The sequence below is a fragment of the Megalobrama amblycephala genome, linkage group LG20 (genome assembly GCF_018812025.1).
Source record: "Megalobrama amblycephala isolate DHTTF-2021 linkage group LG20, ASM1881202v1, whole genome shotgun sequence".
Lineage (NCBI taxonomy): Eukaryota > Metazoa > Chordata > Actinopteri > Cypriniformes > Xenocyprididae > Megalobrama > Megalobrama amblycephala.
The window spans coordinates 3,823,423-3,846,550 of record NC_063063.1 but is presented as its reverse complement, the minus strand read 5'-3'; the positions used below and the strand labels follow the sequence as shown (position 1 = coordinate 3,846,550).

Below are 23,128 nucleotides of genomic sequence, written 5' to 3'. Positions count from 1 at the left end.
CGCCACCGTCCTCGGGCCGGGTCGGGCCGGGCCCTTGATAAAGCAAGTCACGTGTCATGCGCAGCGTCTCGTCCACTCGCACTCGCAGTCTCGCACGCGTGACGCATCACACCTGCTGTGCGTGCTGTACTATTCAGTAGCTTAAAGCCTCGTTTACACTGCACGCGTGTGCGGCACGTTACTGCTGCGACGCGGCTACCGGAGCTGATTCGCGGCTACTCTAGTCAATGCTCGTGTTTACACCAGCCGCGCCGCGGTGCGTTTGAGAAGCGTCCCAGAAGGGGCTCACTGCGCCGCTTCTCTAAAGATAGGCGCCTCGCAGCTCAAATACAAAATAAAGTCAAAATAACCCTGTAAACTCCTGCTGATATTTCACATCACTACAATGACAGAAACTGGAGACAAGAGATTCGAAGTTGAAAAACTTGAAATTTCTTTGTTTTTGTCGTCCATAACTGGAATTTTAAGTGTGTTAACTTCATCTGTATGGCTACAGCAAAATAAAGTATGGCATAGCAATAAACACAATCAAACCGGACAAAATATAACCATTTAGCCATTAAAAACATGAAAAATTTAACGAAAACAATGTTGGCCAGGCAAATCTAGTGGTCTCGCGAATCCAGCCGCTTCGCTTCTGAAATGCTTCTGGTGTGAGTTGACACCGCTCAGAGGACGGAACAAAACCTTGTTGGAGCCATACGAACAGTGTAAACGAGGCTTAAGTACAACATGGAGCTTGAAGAAGCAAAGAAAAAAATTAAAACAGGAGAATTAACTTTGAGCAAGTCTGGAGGAAAATCGGAGGTATGGAAACATTTTAAACTAGTTTTAATAAACAAACAACGCAGTTTACATGCTTCTTCCTTGTCATATTATTAATTAAGATAATAATTAATACATGCACGCACAATTATGAACTTGATAAATGTTACGGATATGTTTACTATGCACAAACAAATGCTTTTCAACTTACATGTGCAAAATTCAGAATTAAATGAATGTGCTGCAATTTGTACAAAAAGAGAGTCTGTAGTCTACGTGTTTTAGCCATTAAATAAGCACATTTAGTTTCAAGTTTGTTAAGTTTTGTTTTGAAGAAAGATTTTCTTTAAAGTGAATTTCGTTTAGTATAAATTGTATCTTAATTTTAATACATTTTTCATCATCCAATTACCTGGATTTAATACATAAAAAGCAATATAGCAGACAATGTAATTATGACATGGAGGCGCCGGCGCGCCGCGGTCACACACCTTTTGAAACTGGTAACACACGCTGTCACCGAATTTACAAATGCACATCTTGCTTGTTGCTCACACACATATTATGTTGAAATAACAATATGTTGAAGTAACATTATTAATAATAATTAATCTTTAAGAATATTTGATTGAATGCTGAATGTTGAGCTTGTTCAATTTAATAAAATTAAAACTTTAATTATGATAATTAAAATAATTTAATATTTAATATTGAGTGGCCAATTTTTGCTCATTTATTAATAGTATTTATATAATTTATATAACTGCGCAGCTCCCCCCTGTAGCCTAAATGATCTAGCACAGCAGCACCTGCGTTAAAAAAAAAAAAAAATAAAATAAAAAAAAAAATTCTGGCGCCGCCCCTGGTTATAACGGCCCACATATTAAAAATGGTCGGGTTTAAATCGGGCTCGGGCTCATAATTACAGTGGACGTGTCGGGCCGGGCCGGGCTCGGACACAATGTGCTCGGGCTCGGGTAGGGTCGGGCTTGATTTGTTGGGCCCGATCTAAGCTCTATTCTGCTGTTGATTATTGCTGCTATGAGATCTGATCATAAAGTATGAGATTTGCTACTGCCAATACATACACAACATGCTGCTATGAGCAAGTAAGACATGCTGCTGCTGTACAATATAACATACAGGTGGAGCTGGGGAAGGGTTTCTGAAAGCATGCTGCACTGCAAAAATGCTAACTATCTTCTAACTAACTAATCCTAAGTATTTGTATAAAGTTGATCATGAAAGCTCATTGGCTACTGATACCAGGAAACAATCAGATGTGCCTTATAGAGATGATATAATTAACCTGAAATATGACAAACATGAACTGAATTCATCTTTCATTCTCAAACCCACAAAACACAATCAGTACTTATATCTTATAACTGTTTGAGTGCACATTATTGTGTCATGTTTGGCTGTCCTCTTGCATCCCTCTGTGCCTCCAGCAGTATCTGTCTGTACTGACTTTTGAAGAACCCAGCCTTGTAAAGGAAGAAAATATGCAGTAATAAACCGTACATGCATTTAAAAATATAAATTGTGTAGACAGTTGAAAATGCCAGGGACTAAATCTTATTTTATGATGGCGATATACCTTATAGAAGGCCATTGTGAGGAGAACCAGTCCTCCTATCACCCCTCCAATGATCTCTTTGATCAGGTTCACCTCCTCATACACCTCCACTTGAGTATTAATCTACAAAGTGGAAAAAAGTGAGCAAGTGCAGTCAGAAGTGATCTCATTGTAACAAGAAGTCCTCCTCCTTCCTCCCACACACATGTTCCATGTCAAACAATAGACATTATAATTTGTATAAACTGCTAAATACTATTTGTGAATGATATTACTACACTGAATTCAGTGATAAATATGACATTTCAATTCTGTCACTGGACACTTGAATAGGTTTGACCAAAGGTCCACTTAGCCTACAGCCTATCTAATCAAGATTAAACATTATTTACAATCATGCGTTTACATGCACATTCTTAAGCCGACAACAAACGTGCACGTAAACACGGTAACCCGTTTTTTTGTTTTTGTCCCCCCCCCCCCCCTCCCCGGAGTAAGGTCATAAACATCATAAACTGGTCAGAACAGGTAGTTTTTTTGCCTCTTACCCCGATTTTGCGCGGTATGTAAACGCATTAACCTGCTTTCTGTCTGCTAATTGGAGTGCACATGTGTGATGCGTGACATAAACTCATCCTTAGTGCAGATTTTAAATGCATCCAGACAGAGCGAGTGTTTTGCAGGAAAAGAAGAAGTAAATATCACAAACGCAGACTCTATCAAGACCCAGAAAATTAAAAAAATGTGTTTTCATCTCTTGTGCAGCAGTGGTTCAGTCAAAACGCTGCATCTGTAATTGCATGAGAGAATAATATGAGCTGCAAGTTTTTCGCTGACATGTTGCAAGCTTTATTTAACATAACTGACATAACTGCTGAAAAAAAACAGCATATATTGGTTCTGGAGCTGGTATGCTGGTTTGAGCTGGTTTATGCTGGTCAAGTGCTGGTCTTATGCTGGTCCATGCTGGTCCTATGCTGGTCCATGCTGGCCCTGGACCAGCTTAGGACCAGCTCTTATGTTTTCATGATAAGAACATGAACCATCCACAAATACCGTCTCAGCATGCTTATGCCCAGGTATGTGAGACAGCGATCTTGGCCATCATGTGATTTCAGGTGTGAGTACGCTTTGCGTGTGTGGCTGCCGCTTCACACCAGGCCTGTTTGTCTGTTTTGTTATTGTTCTCTTGTTTAAAATGTATGCGTGACAGCTATATACATTTATAAAACGGACTTCAGCTTCAACTACGTTTCTGTGATTCCCGCTGGTGCTCAGAGGTGGTGTGCTCTGCTCTGCCGCTTGCTGTGGTGCTTCGATCAGACTATCTGAGCTCACTGGCCTGGCCGACGACGTTTGTAGTGTCGCTGCACTGGCTGTGCAATTTGCTCTTTGAATGTGACGACCAATGAGTGCACCATGACTCCAACTGCTTTCCTTTCTTGTCAGCTCACATAATAGATGATTGTCAGAGCACTGAGTATATCAACCGCTCGGCTCCGAAGTGAAAGCTTAACTTTTTGAGTGTTGCACGCTGCCTTATAAACCTGTACGTATCAGGAGTGGCTGGCGATGCAAATCTCACTTGACACATTGGCTTGTTTTGTTGCCACTAGAAGGTAATTGGGTTCTTAGGCGAGATCCCACTGAGTCACTCAGTTCTGACATAATGTTGAACGTGACTGACTAATAGGGAACAGTACATTTCAGCTATAGATCCCTTCAAACAGAGCAGTGTTTTGAGAGCTCTTTTTACAGTTATTAGACTTGACATGAACGATCACTGAATCACCTGGAGAGACGGTGCAGTGCCTTGAGAATCAGAGGAAAAGAAAATATATTTGCTCTTGTCATAATCCAGAGACGCTGAACTGACCAACTCAAACACAGCAGCTCTGAGTCCAGTCTAAAAGAGACACAGATCATGACAATAATAAACGATCAAACAATTATGAATATATATGGTCTGTTCTGTGATTTGAATTAGCTTTAAAAGTCAGATGCCTGCTCAATCCATCCAGAGCTCACATTTCCAGATATATAATAGAGTTTCCATTCATTCTTTATGAGATTGACGTCACAGCTGAACACGGCACACACCGCCACAGAGCAGTTCTGACACACACACACATAGAGAGAGAGAGAGTTTCATTGATGTATGTTTAACAAATACTACTAATAAATTGTGGAAAACGAATGAGGTAAAACAAAACTAAATTTAAAAAGTGTCCTCACCACCACACAATGATTTTTAATAACATCCAACATAAAATCGGTGATAACAGGCTTCTCCATGTTCTCGCTTGTACAGCCAGAAATCTAAGGAAAGAAAGAAAATCTCACTTTCTGTCAGCAAATGTGACGAGTTGATGCCACTGGGAAGATATTAAAGTACGCTACAGTTTAAAACAGTAGTTCTCAAACTCTTTAACTCGTACGCCTCTGTTGTCCGACCCCTTTATATTTCCTAAGATAGTTGTCATTCTCCTGCTGTGATTATGATAAAGATGCTTGTTCAATCTTTTTTTTAATGATATACTGAATTAATAAACATTATTAATTTAATGTATAAAATTAACCTCAATTCTTTTTGTGATTCCAGAAGTTATAATCTTTATTTGTTCTTCAGTAAAAACAATGGTTTTTGAGGAAAACTAAAAATAAATATGAGTTTCAGATTACATCTTGATTTTGTGTTTATTTTGTATCATTTTAATTTAGATTAAAGTTAGATTATGCTAATATATTAATAATAATTTATTAATTTAAATATATTTACATTATCCTGAGGCCCCCTTGTATGTTTGCTGAGGCCTCTAGTTCAGAACCACTGGTTTCAAACATAAGTAGGCCTATACATTTTGGGTCTGTGTACTTTTGCGTCCATTCCTTTTTCCTTTTTAAAACCAGAAATAAAATACGGAAAATGAGGTTCCTTCCTTTTTTATTTTAACACTGATGAATAGAATTAGCAGATATGAGCTAATTTTACTTATACAATATTATTTTATTAAAAATAATAATATAAATGATGTACAACTAGTTTTTTTTTTAATATGTAAAAATGCTAAATTTAATTTCTATTATTTATTTATTTATTTATATTTATGCACAGACACTAAAAGCACCCTCTAGTGCCTTGACAAAATGGCTAAAAAAGATGACATTGAATAATTTTCATCCCTTTGCTTGTTGTTCTATATGAATAAAGGCCAAAAGGCCATTTTGGTTCCAAAATGAAAAAGGAATGGATGCAAAAGTACACGGGCCGTGTCCCTTGGTGAAATTTTCAAACTAGTTTCTGAACAATTACGGGTGAGGGATGCTGTTTTTCTTCCCTCATTATACAGAAATTATTTAATTGAAATAATCAGTGTATAATCAAAATATGGCTTATGAGATAAGAAATAAATTCACACACTTGCAAATTTGAATTAGTCCAGATGTCAGTATCGCCAAGTTTCACTGGTACTCTGATGAACACTTTGAAAGTTAATTCTCTGAGGTCATTCTGAACCTGAAAGTACAGTGTTAAATTTTAGGTGAAGAGTTATGTACAGTGTTTTCTTCTTTTAAAATAAATACTGTTAAAATCTGTCATTCAGCCTTTCTGAAACATTAAATATTAGTGTAGTAAAAACCTTTTTATAATAAAATTTGAGATACAGAATTTAAACTGATACCCTTATTATCTGCTGGATGGGTTTCATAAGATCCCTTTTCCCTGAAGTAAATGTAATGTGGATGGTGGAATGTTCATGCCTTTTATTTGAAATGAAGAAAGAAAATGACAATATTACAGTATAGGATAATAGAAAATGTGGTATTATTTTTATACAGAAACATGGAGCAGAGCACTAACCTTATCAAGGCAATATAGATAGCGTATTTGACATTGATGGTTTTCTGTTTTTTAAACTCACTGTTGATTGAGTGTTTGTCATTTCCACTGTGAGAGATGGAGGTTTTGATTATTAGTATCATTTATCCATTTCTGATAAAATGATCATGTGAGAATCCTCCTAGAGCTCAAGGTCAAAGGCTGTTTCACGCTTTGACTTCACTCAAACAACTTCATACCTCGTGACCTCAGCAGCAAACGTCACATTTTGGCCCAGTGTACTTTCTTTATTAATGCTGTATGTAATGTCAAACACAACCTAGAATTTAAACAAAAAAGCCAGAATAAGACTACATTTTGGACTAATTAAAGTTGAAAATGTTGAACAGTCACACATACATTAAAGTAGCTAAAAGTGTTTGTAAACTGCTTTGAGTTTAAAAATAATCAAGTCAGTATTGTCCCAGTATTGTCATTTCTGTTTTCTAGTACATTGGGGTTGCGAATACCTGAATCAGAGCTTTCCTATTAAATTGATTAATTATCCAACAAGCATTTTACCTAATCTTCCCAACTTGACAAGCATGCGCTGATCTGAAAATACAGGCAGATGTGTGTGTTGGAGTTCAGTGATCTCCATTGTGATATTCTGCTCGAATGAATGAATGAAGTATTTGTACTGCCCATCTGTGACTAAATCAGTGAGCAAACCTTCTCTGGGACTAACTGTAATAAATCTAAACATGAATCTTGACTATAAAATAAACCATGTCTATGACTTGATGTTCTCTTGATTTGTGTTTATGTGAAAGTGCAATAATTCTCATGAAATGTAAAAAGAAATGTCTCAAATGAGAACAACTGTAATTAATCATTTTTGAGCAAAATAATGATTATCAGTTTAACCATTAACACAACAATAAGCAAACGTTCATGTCAGTGGTGTGATTATTGACCTGAGTGTTTCCCTTGAGGATGGGTTTACTGATTTGGCAAGCGGTTTCTCCCAGTGTAACTCCTCTCTCAGCATCCAGAGACACACACTCCACTCTGCCCTGCTCATACAGAACGTTTATCATATATTTCAGAACACACACACACACACACATATATAAAACATGCTAACTTGCATTTGTTACATGGTTTGAAAATATTTGTAAAATAAAACTCTAACACTTTAACTATTTTTAATGTGGCTGTTTTCATTCGAAAATTCATTTCATCTTCATAGCTATTTTGCTTTAGAAATGCCATTGTTATTATTAACTCAGTTTCAGCATATGTGCCTATGTTTACCTGTTTAGATGTGAATCTCCTGTAGGAAAGTCCAAAGGGGTATTTGAGGGTGAAGAGAGTGTTGTATGAGTTTTCTCCTCTGTTCTCTACAAACACTGTCACGTTGATCTCCTGCATTATCCCAACCTCTATGTTTGTATCCCTGGATCACAGAAACCACAGAGAGATTTGTAAATACTTTCATAAGCATCAATATGGTTTAAAATTATTAATTTCTTTTAATAATTAGGTTCATAAATAGAGCAAATGATTCACCCAGAGAAATTGAAATCCATTCGGAGGTCGTCAACACATAAATTAGCAGTTCCACAGTTTATCTCAAAATCTAGCTATAAAACAAAGTGAGGGCACAGAAAAATTCATGAAATGTGATGAGATTTAAAAGTTTTGAAACTGCTCATTTCTGCTCTTAACACAGATGAACTCTTACATTGTGGTCTGTGGAGGTCTTTATCTCTGGCAGCAGTACTGGTCTCAAATTTTGCATTCTTGCTAATGGAAGACCCTCAAATGTGAAATTTAACTGATTGGACAATGGGTTCAGAGCATCTTCTGAACAAGCCTTATGGAAACAAGAAATTATAAGAGATGTTATTAACAAAACACTCTATGGTTATACTTGGGTCACTCTTTCTTTGTATTTGATTCTTATGTCCCCATCATATTTCTTAAAATGTTGAATATAATATTAAACATTTGTAGTTTTATCACAGTTTTATAACTTTATTTTCATCCTATCAGGTTACATACTCATCCTGTTAATTTTCATTTTCAAACATCCTGTTAATTTTCTTGCTACTGTGTAAATAATCAAGTTATAATTAATAGTGTGTGTTCTGTTTAAATGTTTTTATGTGGAATTTCAGCAGATAATTTGTAACTACACCTTTTAATGCAATCATATAAAATTTACTTTACAACAAAAATGTATAACATAAAGATAATGAAGTTTGAATACCTGAGTTTTATGTATAAGAAGCAGGAATTACCCTTTTAGTCCCAAATTATAGCCTAATCATCAGATTCACTAAAAATCTATTTATAAATCACATCTGATGCTTACCTCTATGAAGAAAGCATGACTTTTGCATACTTTATTCAACCCAATGTTCATCACATCACTGTGGAGCCGGTTTTTGGGTGAGAAGGTTGCTCGAAATTTCAGTCGCTTGGCATCCAGCATTATGGTGTAATTAATATTTGCATTCAAACCTAGAAAATGTGTTTGATCATAAAAGCCCAAAGATATTAGCAATGCAACAATACTACAAACCTTGAGCAGAATATATGACCATATGAGATGTAAGAACACAATAACTATGTAATTATATTAGGAATAAACCTGTTATGCGATGTTGGTATGCACTCATGGTGAAGCACACAGTCAGGGTGTTTTGCAATTGCTTTGCACAGTCTGTTTCACCGGTTGGTATTTTGGTTGGGTTGTAATTTACTTTGGTTTCCAAGAGCATGATGGGTCTGGACCTGAATGATCCACATATATCACATATGAATGATTATGGCTGAAACTGTGTATTTGTATGTATTTTAGTTCTTTATAACAGAAAACAGACCTGAGAAGCAGAACTGCTCCCTTGGACCCAACAGCAATGTCAGGAAGGTTGTCTTGACTCTGGTCTAGAGAAGACTGACTCAATGAAATCCCAAAGAATCGCAAATCTGATCGCACAGACGATCCAACAATCCTCTGTTTCATTCAAGGAATGAAACATAACAAAAATGTTACCAGTTTTGGGGAAAGTCACTTTTAAAAGAAATGCTTTACAATATTGGGTGACTCCTTACAAAAGTAACTAATCGCGTAAGTAACTTTTTTTGAAAAGTAATGCATTGCATTACTTTTGCATTACTTTTTCTCACCCGGGTTAGTCTTGCTTGAATGTTTCTTAATTAAAAAAGTTCCATTTTTGGCAAATGTAAAGGCCCTTTCACACCAAAAGTGAAATAAATAAGCATCAGGTTGAAGGAAATGCATATCTGCATCTGTTCATAGGATGGGATACAGGAGAAGGAAGTTCAACACTCTTATTTCTAAATCTAATCTAAAGTCATTTTTGCTTATTAAATTAGATTATTGAAGGTCAGCAGCAAAGACAGTGGTTAATAAAGTGAGATTAAATACCATTACAGGTTTGAGAACTACAGGTTTCTGAGATTGCATTTCACTGTTTTTATTGAGGAATTTGAGGAATACTGAATGTTTTTGTGCGAGTCAGATGAGTAAATGCATGTTTACATTTAGTCTAGAACTACAATAACATCATGTTCACATGCAACACAACACCTCTGCATTTTATTTCTCTCAACATGGGGACAGGAGAGCTGTCAGTCCCATAAATGGGAAAAAGTAACTTAGACATTTTGTTTGTAAATTGAAAAAGTAATGTATTACTTCACTAGTTACTTGAAAAAGTAATCTGATTACATAATTCAAGTTACTTGTAATGTGTTACCCCAACACTGAATGTTACAATGAGTCTATGAAGTGAGTAAAGAAAAGTGAAGTAATGCAAGAAACCAGTGTGAATAAAGGATGACAGAATAAAAGTTTAGGTGAATTATCCCTTTAAACTGCCATCAGCCCACATCTTTTTCACCTGTGAGTATTTTGAAATGATAACTCCATCTCTCCCATTGAAGATGTAGATGCTGCCCTGTCCATCCTCCTCTAAAGGAGCTCCAATCAACACATCCATGAAACCATCACCATCCAGATCTGCTGGACTGGCCAGAGAAGAGCCAAACCGACCCCTCTGACCTGCCATGCCCACCAGTGTATACGAAAAAATGAAGTTTAACTGTGAAGATATAACAGAGAGAGGGGGAAACAGGGTTAAACATATGCAAAGGTATATTCAATCTTTTCTGATGAAAATGTTAATTTTAAATGGATTTTAATTGAAATCACTGACCGGATGTGTGAAGATGTAAACAAACACTATGCCCTCCCGGTCAGACTCAATGAATGTTGGTGCCGATACCAAAAGTAGGTCTGTATTGGAGTCATGGTTCAAATCCACCACACACACCTCAGCTCCAAAATATGAGCCAATCTGAGGCTGAGAAAAGAGGAAGAGAAGCAATCTACATTCATGGCCAAAAGTTTTGGCACTGACATAAATTTTGTGCTTTGCAAAGTTTGCTGCTTCAGTTGTTGTGTTGTTGATTCACATTGTTCACATTCACATTGTTTCTAGATTTCTTTGAAATAATTACAAAAAGCTTAATTGACCAACAACAACAACAAAAACCGGTAACGCTTTAGAATAATGGGCCGTCATTAATAAGTAACTATGCAGGAAGTAATGCAGGACAAATCAGTAGTACTGCTTTAACACTTCAGCTACTACAATTAAATAATATAGAAACAAGCTTAAACTAATCAGTAAGTAATATAAAATTTAGGACTAAGATAGTTTCTGATTAGCTAATCAGTAATTACAGAATGAGATTGGCATCATTAAGAACTAATAGGTAACTATGACAAATTATAAAGAATTACTAATTAATTAATAATCACAACATTAAAGTGTCTGAGATGTGAGCAATTATATATTTTTTACTCTCAATGTGGTCATGAAATGCATCATTAATTACTCAGCTGTTACCTAGTCACTATGCAGGAACTACTAGTGATCTGGACCATTATTTTAAAGTGAAAAACATCTTTTTCACTTTTAAAATAATGGTCCAGGTCAATAGTTGTTCTTGAAGATTGTCCTTTTTTTAATTGGAACATGGTCATAAAATGCATCACTTATTACTCAAGTACCTAGTCATTCCTCAAGAACTACTAGTGATCTGCACCATTATTTTAAAGGTGCCCTAGATTCAAAAATTGAATTTACCTCGGCATAGTTGAATAACAAGAGTTCAGTACATGGAAATGACATACAGTGAGTCTCAAACTCCATTGTTTCCTCCTTCTTATAATCTCATTTGTTTAAACGACCTTCGAAGAACAGGCGAATCTCAACATAACACAGACTGTTATGTATCAGTCGGGATCATTAATATGTACGCCCCAATATTTGCATATGCCAGCTCATGTTCAAGGCATTACACAAGGGCAGCCAGTATTAACGTCTGGATCTGTGCACAGCTGAATCATCAGACTAGGTAAGCAAGCAAGAACAATAGCGAAAAATGGCAGATGGAGCAATAATAACTGACATGATCATTGATATCATGATATTTTTAGTGATCTTTAGTTTCTAAATGTTTGTTAGCATGTTGCTAATATACTGTTAAATGTGGTTAAAGTTACCATCGTTTCTTACTGTATTCGCGGAGACAAGACTGTCGTTATTTTCATTTTTTAAACACTTGCAGTCTGTATAATGCATAAACACAACTTCATTCTTTATAAATCTCTCCAACAGTGTGTAATGTTAGCTTTAGCCACAGAGCACTATCAAACTCATTCAGAATCAAATGTAAACATCCAAATAGATACTATACTTACGCGATTAGACATGCTGCATGACGAACACTTTGTAAAGATCCATTTTGAGGGTTATATTAGCTGTGTGAACTTTGTTTATGGTGTTTAAGGCAAGCGCGAGCTCTTGGGGCGTGGAGCACGAGATTTAAAGGGGCCGCGTACCCTGAATCGGTGCATTTATAATGATAGGCAGTTAAAAAAATTAATAAAAAAAAAAACTATGGGGTATTTTGAGCTGAAACTTCACAGACACATTCAGGGGACACTTAAGACTTATATTACATATTTTGAAAACATCAGCACCTTTAAAGTGAAAAATATGTTTTTCACTTTAAAATAATAATAATTTTATATTTTCCATTGGTAGCCCAAAATGTGATTGTTACACAACAATAAAAAAGACTGAAAATGTGAAGTTGCACTTCAGTTTTATGTGACTTTAGTGAAATTGCTATACCTAAAGTAAATAAAATGGCCTAATTCCATCCTACAGTGTTGCTACTCTGTATTTTTGATCATTACAAATAATGATTATCTTAGAATAGAAGATGTGCTGTTTCTCGCATCACATAAATTATCAATAGTTATGTACGTGGTCTTGAAGAGGATTCTTTTTTTTCTGTCTCTGTCTTGACTGTCTCATTTGGACTCTGTCTTGACTTGGATCGAACCTCTTTGGACTCGGCCTTGACTCGATCTCGACTAGTCCTGGACTTGGACTTGTCTTAGACTCGACAAAGGTGGAATTGACTACAGCCCTAAGAAAACGTGAACACTACCATTGTGCAAACAGTGTAGTCCTGAGACCATCCATGTGTGAGGTTGCTTTTCATCCAAGGCTTTGGGTTCTCTTACAATTCTGCCCAAAACACTGCAAATAACGGAATCGAAACGTCCTGCAAGAGCAACTTCTCCCAACAACCTAGGAGCAATTTGGTGATGCTCCATGTGTTTTCCAGCATGATGGAGCACCATGTCACAAGGCAAGAGTGATAATGAAGTGCATAGAGAAGCTGTGGTCAATCCTCAAAAGGTGAGTGGACAAGCAGAAACAAACAACTGTGATAAACTCAAGCACTAATAAGGCAAGAATGACTGTAAACGGTCAGGATTTATCCCAGAAGCTGCTGATGGGGGCAGTAGTAGAGGTTATGAAGAAGAAGGGTCAACACCGTAAATACTGACTCTTTGCATATATTGAATGTTTTTGCCAGTAAAAGCCTTTAAAACATGAAATTCTTATCTCTTTTTTCCCAGTACACCAAGTGAAAAAATAATCTGCAAATACTGAAACAGCAAACTTTGTGATACACAAAGTTTGTGTCACTGTCAATACTTTTGGCCATGGCTGTAGTTTACCATACATCTATTTGATCTCTCTTACTTTCATTCGCTTACATTAAGTGTGTGAAGAGCTAATATTTTACAAAAAATATGAGTGTTACAACCTTAGGAGGATCCAGTTGTTTTACATCACTTCGATCAATTCTTGAAACAGTAACTTGTCCCTTATGCTTGTGTCTTGGTGCTCCATGACTGCATACTTTGATCCCCACATTGTTGCTATTGCCAAGGAATAACCTGTGAAGAAAATAGACTTGATGTTTTTTTTTTTTTTTTTTTTTTTTTTTTTTTTTTTTTTTTTTGTGACTGGTTTATTTTGATTTACACAGTCGAAGAAGAGATCTCACCTAAATAACTGTCATGCTCATTTCCAGCTTGAAAGACAGCTGAATTATCATTTGCTTTGTACAGCTGATATCCACCCTTCGACTGGAAAGCTCCCACTGCAGTCATTATCATATCTGTCTGGATGCAGATAATATCACAGGAATTTCAGTAAAACATGAACTAATAATGAAATGCACTTCTACAGCATGAATTAATCTTTGTTAATGTTAATTTTAACATTTACTTAAACATTATTAAAATCAAGAGTGGTATTATTTGTTAACATTAGTTGCACTGAACTAACATGAATAATCGATGAACAGCTGGATTTTTATTAACTAACATCAACAAAGATTAACAAATACAGTAAAAAATGTATTTCTCTTGGTTAGTTCATGTTAGTTAATACATTAAATGATGTTAACAAATAAACCTTATTGTACAGTGTTACTAGAATTTTAAATAATACTTATAAGAAATACTTAAAAAGTAAGTTGAAGAGTAGTTCAACATGAGTCAAATATCATGAATTTCTATCATTGCAAATAATGTCTATAAAAGCCTTGATAAATAAAGACAAACGGCTAGATTTGGCCTGATGCGAGTGCACTTTCCAGGTTGTTTTTAAAGCACTTTGCAGAATTCTTATGGTTTTAAAGCAGTTTTACAAAGAATGGCACAGTTAATTTGACCTAATTCAGTTAAATTGTATTAATGGTAAAATTAAGTAAATTGTTGTTCAAACAAATATAATACTGACAATAAAATTAAAATCAAGTTAAAAATTGAAAATTGCTGTTAAAGTGGGAAAGCATGAATTAAATTAAACAGAAAGAAAGCAATTCAACACCTTCCAATTCATTTAAGTAAAAACTATTTCTAACCTATGTATTTCATCTTTTTAATTTCTGTACATTGTCTATTTCATTAGTTTGGTGTTAAATAAGTTAAATACACAGAATTACATTTGATGTAAATGCTGCACTAAACCCGTCCTGTGCAAACTCCATTCGAGATGAATCTCCAGAGGTCTGGGTTCCTATAGTAAAGAAGCAACAGCACAGTAAACTATACATTTAATATTTTAAATCAACACAATGAACAAATTAACTGTGCTCACATGACAGCTGATGAATGTAAACATTCTGTCTATTATTTTTCATTCCCTCTGCAAACATACCTTCAATGGCGATAATGTTCTCTTTGAGTTTTTCACGAATGCTTTCCAGCGCGTCAAAATCATTTACTCTGAACACATGATTATTGGAGGGTAAAGATGCAATAGTTTCCAGCTCCCTTCTTGCTGTGTCACTATTAAAAGCATTGCCAACCTAAGAAGAAAAAAAAAAATCAATGGAGATAACTGTAACACTTCATAAATCTAACGATTTAATAACATTTTTGTTTTTAAATAAAATATTTTATTTATACCTTTTTTTGATTAATGATTTTTATTAATAAAGTGGATAGATCACCAAAAAAGTTAACTATGTCATCTTTTACTCACCGCCATGTCATTCCAAATGTGTATGGCTTCTTTCCCAAAAATGAAAATTCTGTCATTAATTACTCACCCTTATGTTGTTGCAAACCCGTAACACCTTCATTCATCTTCAGAACTCAAATTAAGATATTTTTCATGAAATCCAAGAGTTTTTTTTTATTTTTATCCCCCATATATCAACATAATTACCTTCATTCAAGGTCCAGAAAAGTAGTAAAGACATTGCTAAAATCCATGTGACTGCAGTGGTTCAACCTTAATGTTATGAAGTGACGAGACTAGTTTTTCCAGCATGATGGAGCACCATGTCACAAGGCAAGAGTAATAATGAAGTGCATAGAGAAGCTGTGGTCAATCCTCAAAAGGCGAGTGGACAAGCAGAAACAAACAAACTGTGATAAACTCAAGCACTAATAAGGCAAGAACGACTGTAAACGATCAGGATTTATCCCAGAAGCTGCTGATGGGGGCAGTAGTAGAGGTTATGAATAAGAAGGGTCAACACCGTAAATACTGACTCTTTGCATATATACTTTTGGCCATGGCTGTAGTTTACCATACATCTATTTGATCTCTCGTACTTTCATTCGCTTACATTAATGTGTGAAGAGCTAATATTTTACAAAAATATGTGCGCAAAAATATTTTACAAAAAGTTTGCGCAAAAAAACAAAACAAAAATAACAACTTTATTCAACAAATTCGTATCTCCCCTGTTGTAGACAGTGCAGCGCTTCTGTATTCTACATCAGAATGTCGGTTCATTATTGGCTGGCTCCTGCGTCAGCATCACGCACATGCGCCATGCTGATCACGTGATCAGCTTTGGCCAATACTGAGTTGGTATTCTGACGTAGAACCTGGAAGTGTTGAACATAAACAGCATAGAAGCATGACAGCGGAGTAAAACATGACCAAAATTTCATTTTTGGGTGATCTAACCCTTTAAATGCAAAGGAAGATATTTTGGAGAATGTTTTTGTCCATACAATGACAAGACAACACTGGAAAACATTGACTTTTATTGTAAGGACAAAGCAAAACATTCTTCTTGTCAAATTTGGAATGGCATGATGGTGAGTAGATGACTGAATTGATTTTAAGAGGAACAGTCATTTTTATGCACAATACTTTCACAATGGCTATCCTATCAGGAAAGGATGCATGTTGATTTTGCCTGAGTATCTAGATCTGAATCAGTATAAATTAAAGCAGTTTTTCCTGGTTTTTGCACAACTAATATAGTTTAGTTTTTTTTTTTTTTTTTTTTATCTAAAAGAGGCAAAACATAAAATGTAAATCAAATCTTACCCCAATAGCATATCGTATTATATTTTTAGCTTGTGCTTGTTGAACAGCTGCAGTCAAATCATCTGGATCAGTTGATTCACCATCCGTGATAACAACCAAAATTTTATTGGCTGATGGTCTTGCACCTCCACTACTTACGAATAACTCATTACTATTGAAAAAATAAAAAAAGTAAAAAAAAAAATTAATCAATAATACAATTATGCAACTGTTTAGGATTTCTTATTAAGTTTTGTCTGTGAAACCTTCTTCAAATTATCAAGTGCTGTAAAACCTTTTCACACTCAAAAAAAGCAAAAGACTTAGTAGTAGTATGTGTGTCCATTCATTCATGCATTTAAGTTTTGTTTACTTTTTGCATGTTTGCTTAGACACCTATCAGGTTGTTTAGTTGCATTATCCTTAATCTTAGTTAGGATGTGCTCCTCAGCCCTCACTAAAATTCATCTTCATTCCAAGTATTTCTGTCAGAAGTAATATTACTTTTAATGCCATAGATAAAAAAAATTAAAATATCAGCAGACATGTCTCACACAAGTTTTCTTATAGCTGCTGCAGTGTAGGTCCATCCTCTCTGTTGAGATATCTGTTTCACTGCATCTTGCCATGCCATTGTGTTTTTGACTTGTTGAAACTTGTAATGAATGAAACATTGTGAAGAAAACTGTGCAATGGCAAACTGTAAGACAGACAGATAGATTTAGTGCCTCATGCTATGAACGTTAGGGGTAAAACAAAAAATGCATAAGCTAAATCATAATAAATGCATTGATTACCCGTGTATCACGAGTTGCTATTGCCAAGGAATAACCTGTGAAGAAAATAGACTTGATGTTTTTTTTTTTTTTTTTTTTTTTTTTTTTTTTTTTTTTGTGACTGGTTTATTTTGATTTACACAGTCGAAGAAGAGATCTCACCTAAATAACTGTCATGCTCATTTCCAGCTTGAAAGACAGCTGAATTATCATTTGCTTTGTACAGCTGATATCCACCCTTCGACTGGAAAGCTCCCACTGCAGTCATTATCATATCTGTCTGGATGCAGATAATATCACAGGAATTTCAGTAAAACATGAACTAATAATGAAATGCACTTCTACAGCATGAATTAATCTTTGTTAATGTTAATTTTAACATTTACTTAAACATTATTAAAATCAAGAGTGGTATTATTTGTTAACATTAGTTGCACTGAACTAACATGAATAATCGATGAACAGCTGGATTTTTATTAACTAACATCAACAAAGATTAACAAATACAGTAAAAAATGTATTTCTCTTGGTTAGTTCATGTTAGTTAATACATTAAATGATGTTAACAAATAAACCTTATTGTACAGTGTTACTAGAATTTTAAATAATACTTATAAGAAATACTTAAAAAGTAAGTTGAAGAGTAGTTCAACATGAGTCAAATATCATGAATTTCTATCATTGCAAATAATGTCTATAAAAGCCTTGATAAATAAAGACAAACGGCTAGATTTGGCCTGATGCGAGTGCACTTTCCAGGTTGTTTTTAAAGCACTTTGCAGAATTCTTATGGTTTTAAAGCAGTTTTACAAAGAATGGCACAGTTAATTTGACCTAATTCAGTTAAATTGTATTAATGGTAAAATTAAGTAAATTGTTGTTCAAACAAATATAATACTGACAATAAAATTAAAATCAAGTTAAAAATTGAAAATTGCTGTTAAAGTGGGAAAGCATGAATTAAATTAAACAGAAAGAAAGCAATTCAACACCTTCCAATTCATTTAAGTAAAAACTATTTCTAACCTATGTATTTCATCTTTTTAATTTCTGTACATTGTCTATTTCATTAGTTTGGTGTTAAATAAGTTAAATACACAGAATTACATTTGATGTAAATGCTGCACTAAACCCGTCCTGTGCAAACTCCATTCGAGATGAATCTCCAGAGGTCTGGGTTCCTATAGTAAAGAAGCAACAGCACAGTAAACTATACATTTAATATTTTAAATCAACACAATGAACAAATTAACTGTGCTCACATGACAGCTGATGAATGTAAACATTCTGTCTATTATTTTTCATTCCCTCTGCAAACATACCTTCAATGGCGATAATGTTCTCTTTGAGTTTTTCACGAATGCTTTCCAGCGCGTCAAAATCATTTACTCTGAACACATGATTATTGGAGGGTAAAGATGCAATAGTTTCCAGCTCCCTTCTTGCTGTGTCACTATTAAAAGCATTGCCAACCTAAGAAGAAAAAAAAAAATCAATGGAGATAACTGTAACACTTCATAAATCTAACGATTTAATAACATTTTTGTTTTTAAATAAAATATTTTATTTATACCTTTTTTTGATTAATGATTTTTATTAATAAAGTGGATAGATCACCAAAAAAGTTAACTATGTCATCTTTTACTCACCGCCATGTCATTCCAAATGTGTATGGCTTCTTTCCCAAAAATGAAAATTCTGTCATTAATTACTCACCCTTATGTTGTTGCAAACCCGTAACACCTTCATTCATCTTCAGAACTCAAATTAAGATATTTTTCATGAAATCCAAGAGTTTTTTTTATTTTTATCCCCCATATATCAACATAATTACCTTCATTCAAGGTCCAGAAAAGTAGTAAAGACATTGCTAAAATCCATGTGACTGCAGTGGTTCAACCTTAATGTTATGAAGTGACGAGACTAGTTTTTCCAGCATGATGGAGCACCATGTCACAAGGCAAGAGTAATAATGAAGTGCATAGAGAAGCTGTGGTCAATCCTCAAAAGGCGAGTGGACAAGCAGAAACAAACAAACTGTGATAAACTCAAGCACTAATAAGGCAAGAACGACTGTAAACGATCAGGATTTATCCCAGAAGCTGCTGATGGGGGCAGTAGTAGAGGTTATGAATAAGAAGGGTCAACACCGTAAATACTGACTCTTTGCATATATACTTTTGGCCATGGCTGTAGTTTACCATACATCTATTTGATCTCTCGTACTTTCATTCGCTTACATTAATGTGTGAAGAGCTAATATTTTACAAAAATATGTGCGCAAAAATATTTTACAAAAAGTTTGCGCAAAAAAACAAAACAAAAATAACAACTTTATTCAACAAATTCGTATCTCCCCTGTTGTAGACAGTGCAGCGCTTCTGTATTCTACATCAGAATGTCGGTTCATTATTGGCTGGCTCCTGCGTCAGCATCACGCACATGCGCCATGCTGATCACGTGATCAGCTTTGGCCAATACTGAGTTGGTATTCTGACGTAGAACCTGGAAGTGTTGAACATAAACAGCATAGAAGCATGACAGCGGAGTAAAACATGACCAAAATTTCATTTTTGGGTGATCTAACCCTTTAAATGCAAAGGAAGATATTTTGGAGAATGTTTTTGTCCATACAATGACAAGACAACACTGGAAAACATTGACTTTTATTGTAAGGACAAAGCAAAACATTCTTCTTGTCAAATTTGGAATGGCATGATGGTGAGAAGATGACTGAATTGATTTTAAGAGGAACAGTCATTTTTATGCACAATGCTTTCACAATGGCTATCCTATCAGGAAAGGATGCATGTTGATTTTGCCTGAGTATCTAGATCTGAATCAGTATAAATTAAAGCAGTTTTTCCTGGTTTTTGCACAACTAATATAGTTTAGTTTTTTTTTTTTTTTTTTTTATCTAAAAGAGGCAAAACATAAAATGTAAATCAAATCTTACCCCAATAGCATATCGTATTATATTTTTAGCTTGTGCTTGTTGAACAGCTGCAGTCAAATCATCTGGATCAGTTGATTCACCATCCGTGATAACAACCAAAATTTTATTGGCTGATGGTCTTGCACCTCCACTACTTACGAATAACTCATTACTATTGAAAAAATAAAAAAAGTAAAAAGAAATATTTAATCAATAATACAATTATGCAACTGTTTAGGATTTCTTATTAAGTTTTGTCTGTGAAACCTTCTTCAAATTATCAAGTGCTGTAAAACCTTTTCACACTCAAAAAAGCAAAAGACTTAGTAGTAGTATGTGTGTCCATTCATTCATGCATTTAAGTTTTGTTTACTTTTTGCATGTTTGCTTAGACACCTATCAGGTTGTTTAGTTGCATTATCCTTAATCTTAGTTAGGATGTGCTCCTCAGCCCTCACTAAAATTCATCTTCATTCCAAGTATTTCTGTCAGAAGTAATATTACTTTTAATGCCATAGATAAAAAAAATTAAATATCAGCAGACATGTCTCACACAAGTTTTCTTATAGCTGCTGCGGTGTAGGTCCATCCTCTCTGTTGAGATATCTGTTTCACTGCATCTTGCCATGCCATTGTGTTTTTGACTTGTTGAAACTTGTAATGAATGAAACATTGTGAAGAAAACTGTGCAATGGCAAACTGTAAGACAGAGAGATAGATTTAGTGCCTCATGCTATGAACGTTAGGGGTAAAACAAAAAAATGCATAAGCTAAATCATAATAAATGCATTGATTACCCGTGTATCACGGTCTATAAAACTTTTGATCATTTCTATAACAAAAGCCTTCATCTTATTAAAATCCACAGAGTCTACACTTCCAGATCCATCCAGTAAAAAAGCAATGTCAATTTGTGATGTTGGGCATTCTAAAGTTGGAGAAATGAATAATTGCATCATATTTTCATTTAATAATGTCATACAGTATATACAGTATGAATAATATTTGCTTTGATTTGGTAAACCATAAATGTACCTCTCAGAGTCTCTGGCACAGATCTGCTCACAATATTATCTGGATTGATTTTAAAGCACATTCCATTGTAAGTGGTTATTTCATCACAGTTCTTAGGTATGGTTGGACCACAAACCTGAGAGAAATTAAGATTTTATTTTCAACATGACAAACTCTAATATGAACATTAGTGTAAAAATTGTAGAAGCAAATATTCTTAGTTATTTTGGACATCTTTTAGACTGTCTGCAAATTGTAGGTTGAACTCTAGCAAATTATAATCTAATTAAAATGATCTAAATGTAGACAAGCACCAAATCTAGCATGTTTTTACAGTAAAATTGGTTACATTTTTGGAATATCATAACACAATTTAGCATTAGCATTAAGATTTTATATTCTCACAAAAACAGACATTATTTAAAATATGGCACTTACCACTGCTCTTGAAGACTGAAGATCTAGAGACATTGAAAGTCCAAGGGACATGTTGACAGCTTCATTGGTGACTTTTGAATTAAAAAAAAAAAAAAAAAAAATGTGGATTTTTATTTTTATCTTTTTAGAAAAACTAATATGGATAATGAAACTAGTATCTGATATTAAATGCTTGTAAGCATAATTTAAAAACTAAGTACCAGTAATGGACAGTGGCACGCAGTTTCCTTCAGTCACAGCACAGAGATATATTTGTCCTCTTTGAGTTTGACTGAGTTGTATTAAAGGATCACTCACAAGTAGACTGAAAAAAGACAGGAGGAATAATGAGAACATGTTAAATAATTTGGTTGGTTGGGTGTGCTGTTTGAGCATGATGCAAAAACCTCTGAACATATTATAAAATGTTTTAATTAAGGGTGTGAATTTTTCGATTGTCCTCCAGGTTTTGATCCAGTATGTTAATTATTTTTTGTGTGTGTTTGTGTGTTTTAATTTTGTTTTATTTTTTCTGTACAGCACTTTGGTTGTAACCTCTGTTGTTTTGAAATGTGCTTTATAAATCAATAAACTAAACTAAACCAAAATCTTATGGTACAGAAAAAAAACATAGATCAGAAAAACATCAGTTCACCAAGTGCCATGACTGTAATCATGATATAAAACAGTTCATTCATATACGAATTGTAAAAGTAGCAAAGAAGAGGAGGACATGTAGAAAACAAATGTTTACAATGGATACTGGATGCATCAGTTGAAGTATAGGTTTCCTCTGGGTCTTAATGAAAACCTCTTGTCATACTGCTCCGAGACTCGAGACTCGCAGTAATTTATTAGAAGGGTAATCCAAAAACACAGTCAAAAAAACAGGCAAGAGGTCCAAACACAAGCAAGCAGTCCAAAACAGATACCAGGCAGGATAACAGAAAAACAGAGACAGACCCAGAACACAGGCAACAGGGTCAGAACCAAAACACAGATAAACACAAGAATGCTCAGAAATGAAGTTGACACTTACAAAACCTCACAGAGAATAATAGAGTGAACCAGGCTTATATAGGGTGAGGTAATGAGCTAATGAGACAGCAGTAAACAATCACGGATAAGACCAAGCAATGAACTATGGGAAATGAAGTCCTTGACAGTGTGGCAAAAGTCCAGGGTGGAGTGCCCTCTGGTGGCAATTATGGCCACTCTTACAGGTGATCGTGACATAGCCCTCCTCCTATGGAGCAGCTTCCAGGAGCTCCCATCATGGCTAGAAAAGTCCAGGAGGGAGGTGGAGCGGAGGCGGACTAGGGGACGGGATGGAGGGCCAGGTCCATAAAGTGGAAGAGGGCATGAAGACTGAGGCAGAGCAGGCAGCCTGGGCAGAAATCCCAAACGTCTGTTATGTAGGCTATGTTGCATTGCTTAAAGGGAGTGCAGATCATTCTGTTCTTTTGAAATTCATAATGCTCTGAAGTTTCCTGAAGCAGTGTTTTGAAATCGGGCATCACCAAATAAGTCGTTATTTTGTTTTTTATGGCGCTCCAAAAATATTCTCGTCACTTT

General features: G+C 35.0%; 1 pseudogene; it reads right to left on the bottom strand.

Annotated features, from left to right (window-relative positions):
• Window positions 1-1,600: 1,600 nt before the first annotated feature.
• Window positions 1,601-23,128, bottom strand: part of LOC125255472 — a 38,067-nt pseudogene continuing 16,539 nt past the window's right edge.